This window comes from Dermochelys coriacea, chromosome 11, assembly GCF_009764565.3.
Source record: "Dermochelys coriacea isolate rDerCor1 chromosome 11, rDerCor1.pri.v4, whole genome shotgun sequence".
In the NCBI taxonomy this organism is placed as follows: Eukaryota; Metazoa; Chordata; order Testudines; family Dermochelyidae; genus Dermochelys; species Dermochelys coriacea.
This window is the reverse complement of record NC_050078.2, coordinates 11950001-11959071: the sequence shown is the minus strand read 5'-3', so window position 1 is coordinate 11959071 and position 9071 is coordinate 11950001.

Genomic DNA, 9071 nt, shown 5'->3' with positions numbered 1-9071 from the left:
TAGTAATAAGCTCTAGTGGTGCAAATACTGCCTCCTTCCTTTTCCCTAACCATTAAGAAATAGACGCATCTATATCACAACCTGCTGAAAGTTGCAAATGGTGCAACTGTATATTTTGCTGAAAGAATACTTTCCCCTGGAGACCAGAAACCAAAATCAGATACGACTTGCTTAGTTCCACAAATAGCTAAAGCAGTGACTTAATCAGCATGTTTATTACTGTTACTATAATATAAAAAATATTACTGGTTAATGTACAGTAGGGCTGCCATGAATGGCCAGGATCACTTTCTTTTTTGAGAACTGGAGAAAACCAAATGCAATAACTATTTTCCTACTACCTCCCTATAGCTTGACTTCTCAAAAATAAGTCAGTGGTGCAGTAAGTTTGTTGGCTAAAAGCCTCTTAGTAGGCGACATCAACCACCATTGTTTGGTTGTATCAGTTTTAGTTTTCCAAGTGTCTCCTTAAATATTTCTAGTAGGACTTTCTGAAGACACTTTTAGTCATCATTATGGAGAGGGAGATCCTGTGGTGGCATGTGAGGTGTATAAGACATATCAATATTGAAGTTTAGAATAACGAATCGTGTTGACTAACAGGTTTGACGACAGCTTCACACATTGAGTGGAAGACAGCAGTCTGCATTCACCCCTGAAAACTGTCAGGGGGGTTGTGTGTCTACACTGTGGGAAAATAGTAGAAAAATCAAGCTCTTTCTGTCTGAACACATATTGTTTGAGTAGCATAGCATAAGTAATTGGACACAGATTTGATAGTTTCTTTACAGCAGTTTGGACTGTGGCATTGACTAAGGTGTAAAGAAGGCAGTGAAGAACCGTGTAAGTTCATAGGTGGTATACAGCATGTTTTACATCTGAACTTAAATCTAGGACTTCTGCCTCGCTCAGAGATGGGGAATGGTGTGCTCTCTGCCTACATAAAATGGAGGGATAATTCTAACCCTCATCTTTAGATTGCACATGGTGAAAAACAGATAATGGTGATAGGATTAGGGTGAGGGCTCACTAATCTCTGACTGTCCCTTTGACATTACATAACTTGAAAATTAGGGCTGTCGATTAATCACAGTTAATTCACACAACTCAAAAGTAATTGTGCTTAATCAGTTTTAATTGCACTGTTAATAGAATACCAATTGAAATTAAATATTTTTCTACATTTTCAAAAATACTGATTTAAATTACAACAAAGTGTACAGTGCTCACTTTATTTTTATTATAAATATTTGCACTGTAAAAATGATAAATATTTTTCAATTAATCTCATACAAGTACCGTAGTACAATCTCTTTATCATAGAAGATTAGGGGTGGAAGAGACCTCATGAGGTCATTTAGTCCAAGCCTCTGCTCAAAGCAGGACCAACCCCAACTAAATCATTCCAGCCAGGCCTTAAAAACCTCTAAGGATAGAGATTCCACCACGTCCCTCGGTGACCCATTCCAGTGTTTCACCACCCTCCTCGTGAAATAGTTTTTCCTAATATCCAACCTTGCCCTCCCCCACTGCAACTTGAGACTATTGCTCCTTGTTCTATCATCTGCCAGCACTGAGAACAGCCTAGCTCCATCCTCTTTGGAACCCCCCCTTCAGGTAGATGAACACTATCAAATCCTCCCTCACTCTTCTCTTCTGCAGAAGAAACAAGCCCAGTTCCCTCAGCCTCTCCTCATAAGTCATATGCCCCAACTCGCTAATCATTTTTGCTGCTTTCTGGTGGACTCTTTCCACTTTGTCTACATCCTTTGTGTAGTGAGGGGCCCAAAACTGGACACTATACTCCAGATGTAGCCTCACTGGTGCCGAATAATCACTTCCCTCTATCTGCTAGCAATGCTCCTATTAATGTAGCCCATTGTGCTGTTAACCTTCTTGGCAACAAGGGCACACTGTTACCTCATATCCAGCTTCTCGTCCACTGTAATTCCCAGGTCCTTTTCTGCAGAACTGCAGCTTAGCCAGTCGGTCCCCAGCTTGTAGCAGTCCATGCTTCCATCCTAAGTGCAGGATTCTGCACTTGTCCTTGTTAAACTTCATCAGATTTCTTTTGCCCAATCCTCCAATTTGTCTAGGTCACTCTGGACCCTATCCCTACCCTCCAGCACATCTACCTCTTCCCCCCAGCTTAGTGTCATCTGTGAACTTGCTGAGGGTGCAGTCCATCTCATCATCCGGATCATTAATGAAGATCTGGAACAAAACCAGCCCCAGGACAGACCCCTGGGGCACTCCGCTTGATACTGGCTGCCAACTAGACATCGAGCCATTGATCACTACCCATTCAGCCTGACGATCTAGCCAGATTTCTATCCACCTTATAGTCCATTCATCCAGTCCATACTTTTTTAACTTGCTGGCAAGAATACTGTGGGAGACTGTATCCAAAGCTTTGCTAAAGTCAAGGTATATCAGGTCCACTGCTTTCCCCATATCCATAGAGCTAGTTATCATACAAGGCAATCAGGTTGGTCAGGCATGACTTGCCCTTGGTGAATCTATGTTGACTGTTCCTGATCACCTTTGTCTCCAAGTGCTTCAAAATGGATTCCTTAAGGACCATCCTACTCCATGATTTTTCCAGGGACTGAGGTGAGGCTGACCTGGCTGTAGTTCCCTGCATTCTCCTTCTTGCCTTTTTTTAAAGATGGACGCTATATTTACCTTTTTTCCAATCATCCGGGACCTCCCCTGATCACCACCAGTTTTCAAAGATAATGGCCAATGGCTCTGCAATCACATCAGCCAACTCCCTCAGCACCCTCGGATGCATTAGATTTGCCCCATGGACTTGTGCATGTCCAGCTTTTCTAAATAGTCCTTAACCTGTTCTTTCACCACTGAAGGCTGCTCACCTCCTCCCCATACTGTGCTGCCCAGTGCAGCAGTCTAGGAGCTGACCTTGTCTGTGAAGACCGAGGCAAAAAAAGCATTGAGTACTTCATCTTTTTCCAAATTGGTCAGGAGGTTGCCTCCCCCATTCAGTAAGGGTCCCATACTTTCCCTGACCTTTTAGTTGTTAACATTTCTGTAAAACCCCTTCATTTACCCTTCACATCCCTTGCTACCTGCAATTCCCAATTGTTCTTTGGCCTTCCTGATTACACCCCTGCATGCTTGAGCAACATTTTTATACTCCTCCCTACTCATCTGTCCAAGTTTCCATTTTTTTAAGCTTCCTTTTTGTATTTAAGCTCACCGAAGATTTCTCCGTTAAGCCAAGCTGGTCACTTGCTATTTTTGCTATTCTTTCTACACAGCGGGATGGTTTGTTCCTGTGCCCTCAATAAGGCTTCTTTAAAACACAGCCAGCTCTCCTGGACTCCTTTCCCCATCATATTACCCTCCCAGGGGATCCTGTCCATTAGTTCCCTGAGGGAGGCAAAGTCTGCTTTTCTGAAGTCCAAGATGCGTATTCTGCTGCTCTCCTTTCTCTCTTTTGACAAAAAGAAAAGGAGTACTTGTGGCACCTTAGAGATTAACAAATTTATTAGAGCATAAGCTTTCGTGAGCTACAGGTCACTTCATCGGATGCATTTGGTGGAAAAAACAGAGGAGAGATTGATATACACACACACAGAGAACATGAAACAATGGGTTTATCATACACACTGTAAGGAGAATGCATCCGATGAAGTGAGCTGTAGCTCACGAAAGCTTATGCTCTAATAAATTTGTTAGTCTCTAAGGTGCCACAAGTACTCCTTTTCTTTCACTGTAAGGAGAGTGATCACTTAAGATAAGCCATCACCAACAGCAGGGGGGGGAAGGAGGAAAACCTTTCATGGTGACAAGCAGGTAAGCTAATTCCAGCAGTTAACAAGAATATCAGAGGAACAGTGGGGGGGGGGGTGGGAGGGAGAAATACCATGGGGAAATTGCTCACAAAGTAAAACTATTTCCCCATGGTATTTCTCCCTCCCACCCCACCCCCCACTGTTCCTCTGATATTCTTGTTAACTGCTGGAATTAGCCTACCTTGCTTGTCACCATGAAAGGTTTTCCTCCTTCCCCCCCCTGCTGTTGGTGATGGCTTATCTTAAGTGATCACTCTCCTTACAGTGTGTATGATAAACCCATTGTTTCATGTTCTCTGTGTGTGTGTGTGTGTGTATATATAAATCTCTCCTCTGTTTTTTCCACCAAATGCATCCGATGAAGTGAGCTGTAGCTCACGAAAGCTTATGCTCTAATAAATTTGTTAGTCTCTAAGGTGCCACAAGTACTCCTTTTCTTTTTGCGAATACAGACTAACACGGCTGCTACTCTGAAACCTCTCTTTTGACAGGTGGCTGAAACATGAAGGGACATATGAATCTTTAATGCATCTGGCACATAAATATCTTGCCACGCAAACACCTATTCTCACTTTCAGGTGACATTGTAAACAAGAAGCAGGCAGCATTATCTCCTGCAAAAGTAAAACTTCTTTGTCTGAATGACAGGCTGAACAAGGAGGAGGACTGAGTGGACTCGTAGACTGACGTTTTACATTTTTTTTTTTTGAGTACAGTTATTTTTTTGTAAATAATTCTACCTTTAAGTTCAACTTTCAGGATAAAGAGATTGCATTACAGTACTTATGACGTGAACTGAAAATACTGTTTATTACAGCACAAATATTTGTAATAAAAAAATCAAGTGTACAGTGCTCACTTTATATTTGTTTTAATTGAAGTCTATTCTAAAACGTAGAAATAAAAAAATTTAAATCATTCTATTGTTTTACAGTGCAATTTAATCACAATTTTTTTAATCACTTGCCAGCCCTAGTGAAAATTAAAGTTTACATAAAGGATGAGCACATTATTGATCAATTTGGTTCTTGTGCTCAAAGGCACCAAACTGTGATGCATTAAAAATTCATCCAAAAAAAAATTCATTGCAAACAAATGGACCATGTAAGTACACTGTGGGCTGCTGCAGAGACTGAATGGAAAAGTCTTCTGTACAGCTTAGCTGCCTGCATAGGTAATGGAATAGTGTTCTGGGGCTTTCTAATCATGATTACAGAAGGTTATATCCCTTTTCAATAAGCTTGCACAGCCACATGATTTCTATGCAGAAATTATATAAACAAAGTAGTTTATAGGTATTTTGCTTTCTTCCCTCCTCCAGAACGTAGAATGATGGGTGAAGCAACTGAATTAGCACTGGAGGGCCTTTTGCAAGGTAGATTAAGATCCTTTTAAGAAATAGTTCATCGCTTTCTACCACCTGCATTCCACATTGCACAAGGAGGCCATGTTTGATTCCTTACCACTAGCTCCTGCTTATGTTAAGAAATGTCATAGGAATTATTTATTTGAGCTCCTTGCTTTAAGAAGTCAGATATTCTACATTTGGTCTACAGAATGCAGCCATATGGGAAAGTTTGCAAATATTGCATCAGTGCCACAATTAAAAACAGGTTTCAGAGTAGCAGCCGTGTTAGTCTGTATTCGCAAAAAGAAAAGGAGTACTTGTGGCACCTTAGAGACTAACAAATTTATTTGAGCATAAGCTTTCGTGAGCTACAGCTCACTTCATCGGATGCATTTGGTGGAAAAAACAGAGGAGAGATTTATATACACACACACAGAGAACATGAAACAATGGGTTTATCATACACACTGTAAGGAGAGTGATCACTTAAGATAAGCCATCACCCACAGCAGGGGGGGAAAGGAGGAAAACCTTCCATGGTGACAAGCAGGTAGGCTAATTCCAGCAGTTAACAAGAATATCAGAGGAACAGTGGGGGGGGGGGCTGGGAGGGAGAAATACCATGGGGAAATAGTTTTACTTTGTGTAATGACTCATCCATTCCCAGTCTCTATTCAAGCCTAAGTTAATTGTATCCAGTTTGCAAATTAATTCCAATTCAGCAGTCTCTCGTTGGAGTCTGTTTTTGAAGCTTTTTTGTTGAAGTATAGCCACTCTTAGGTCTGTGATCGAGTGACCAGAGAGATTGAAGTGTTCTCCAACTGGTTTTTGAATGTTATAATTCTTGACGTCTGATTTGTGTCCATTCATTCTTTTACGGAGAGACTGTCCAGTTTGGCCAATGTACATGGCAGAGGGGCATTGCTGGCACATGATGGCATATATCACATTGGTAGATGCGCAGGTGAACGAGCCTCTGATAGTGTGGCTGATGTGATTAGGCCCTATGATGGTATCCCCTGAATAGATATGTGGACAGAGTTGGCAACGGGCTTTGTTGCAAGGATAGGTTCCTGGGTTAGTGGTTCTGTTGTGTGGTGTGTGGTTGCTGGTGAGTATTTGCTTCAGATTGGGGGGCTGTCTGTAAGCAAGGACTGGTCTATCTCCCAAGATCTGAGAGAGCGATGGCTCGTCCTTCAGGATAGGTTGTAGATCCTTGATGATGCGTTAGAGAGGTTTTAGTTGGGGGCTGAAGGTGATGGCTAGTGGCGTTCTGTTGTTTTCTTTGTTGGGCCTGTCCTGTAGTAGGTGACTTCTGGGTACTCTTCTGGCTCTGTCAATCTGTTTCTTCACTTCAGCAGGTGGGTATTGTAGTTGTAGGAATGCATGATAGAGATCTTGTAGGTGTTTGTCTCTGTCTGAGGGGTTGGAGCAAATGCGGTTATATCGTAGCGCTTGGCTGTAGACAATGGATCGAGTGGTATGATCTGGATGAAAGCTAGAGGCATGTAGGTAGGAATAGCGGTCAGTAGGTTTCCGATATAGGGTGGTGTTTATGTGACCATCGCTTATTAGCACCGTAGTGTCCAGGAAGTGGATCTCTTGTGTGGACTGGTCCAGGCTGAGGTTGATGGTGGGATGGAAATTGTTGAAATCATGGTGGAATTCCTCAAGAGCTTCTTTTCCATGGGTCCAGATGATGAAGATGTCATCAATGTAGCGCAAGTAGAGTAGGGGCATTAGGGGATGAGAGCTGAGGAAGCGTTGTTCTAAGTCAGCCATAAAAATGTTGGCATACTGTGGGGCCATGCGGGTACCCATCGCAGTGCCGCTGATTTGAAGGTATACATTGTCACCAAATGTGAAATAGTTATGGGTCAGGACAAAGTCACAAAGTTCTGCCACCAGGTTAGCCGTGACAGTATCGGGGATACTGTTCCTGACGGCTCGTAGTCCATCTTTGTGTGGAATGTTGGTGTAAAGGGCTTCTACATCCATAGTGGCTAGGATGGTGTTTTTAGGAAGATCACCAATGGACTGTAGTTTCCTCAGGAAATCGGAATTCAGGAAATTAAAAACATCTCCCTTTCCCATCTTGACTATTTAAGTAAGCTCTTCACAACACAAAGTGTCAGACATTGTAGAAGACCTAGTCTGATTAGATCCTGATCTCCAGTAGGGGCTCTTGGCATTACTCTGTCTTTTCAAAGCTTTGAAAAAAAAACTTTCTAGTTTTCTCAGACCTATTATGTATGCTGTTAATTGCTGCTCTCACCTGACTACAGATAATGCCCTCCAAAACTACTACTTTTCTAGGTATGATTTAGACAAGTGAGTGATAGTTTGACATGGTCCCTATATTAGGGGAAAAATAGTCAAAAGTGAGGTTAACAGTCAAAATTCACACCAGTTTCAACTTTGAAGAGATTCTATAAGATTATGAAAAGGCACATTCCACAATTGGGACATTTGTTAAGTTATGCTACATAGCAGTTTTATAAAAATGGGATTATTTAAGTTATTGCTACAGATTGGTAATTAAGGCATGAGATGGCAGAAAGTGACTGTAGGGAATGCCAATTGGCATTCCTACTTAAGAAAAATGAAGTTAGACTAAATAGTGACTTCAGTGATTAGGAATGCTTTTAAGACTTGGCCTGGCCTTCTTATTCCTTCAAGACATTGAAATCTGAGTATGAACAAAGTCAGGCTGATGATAGAAGATGAAGCACAAGAAATTCTATTTATAAGCAATTTAACTGTGCAATTCATAAGCAAAATGGCATTGGAAGTTTGGGAACTGTTGAAGATATAAAACAAAATTTAGGACTTTCCTCCTACTGACTTGGTGGGGGAGGGAAGAGGGATAGCTCAGTGGTTTGAGCATTGGCCTGCTAAACCCAGGGTTGTGAGTTCAATCCTTGAGGGTGCCATTTAGGGATCTGGGGCAAAAATTGGGGATTGGGCAGGGGGTTGGACTAGAGGACCTCCTGAGGTCCCTTCCAACCCTGATATTCTATGACTTACTAGAGTACATATACATGCTCATACCAGAAGTCAGGAACCTCCAATATGCCAGGTTTTATAAAGGTTGAATGGCTCAATACATTTTTGTAAAATGTGAGGTTGGAAAGTGAATTTCCCCCCAAAATGTCCTGTTACCACTTTGCAAACAGGTGATAAAACATGCTGCGATTCACTGGGTGGGGGTTTCTAGATCGTCCTAGGATACTGTAAGTAAACAATCAAACTATGTTAATACTTATTTTGTCCATAGAAGGCAGACAAATCAATTTGATATTCTAATTCAATAAATTTTTCCAAGGCAGGTGTAGCATTTCTGAAGGGAGACAATGGTAGCTGTGGATTGCAGAGAGAAGCTACGACAGCTGAGCTGTCCAAGTGTCTCCCCCTCACTTTGAGGGCACCACTGTTCATTGTTATATACAGAGGAGGAGAGTTGACTATGTGATGTAGTACTATTAGACAAATCATATGCAGTTACATTTAATCTCCTCCTTCACATGCAGTAGTATATGGCAAGACTATCACTGCAGCAATCCTCAGGGAAAGATTTTGGTTTGGTTTTTGTGTGTGCACACACAAAAGTGTGCACAGGCCTCTTACAACTAAATCAACAATAAAAAAGTAGTCTTTCCTCACAGTCTGTTTTGGACAGCTAATATAACTTAAGTAAAAGAAATTGAAATAGCCCTCAGCTATTCATGTTTTTTTTTTTACCAGTATGTGCTATAATCCCAACAAGTTTTCCTGAACAAGACAGTTATTTTTTCACCCTTTCATTCTAATTTTGTAAAGGCAATTGAACCTTGAACTTCTACAGTTGATACCTACCACCTCCTACCATGAAAGCGAGCACTGTAACAGATATCCATTGCATCTCA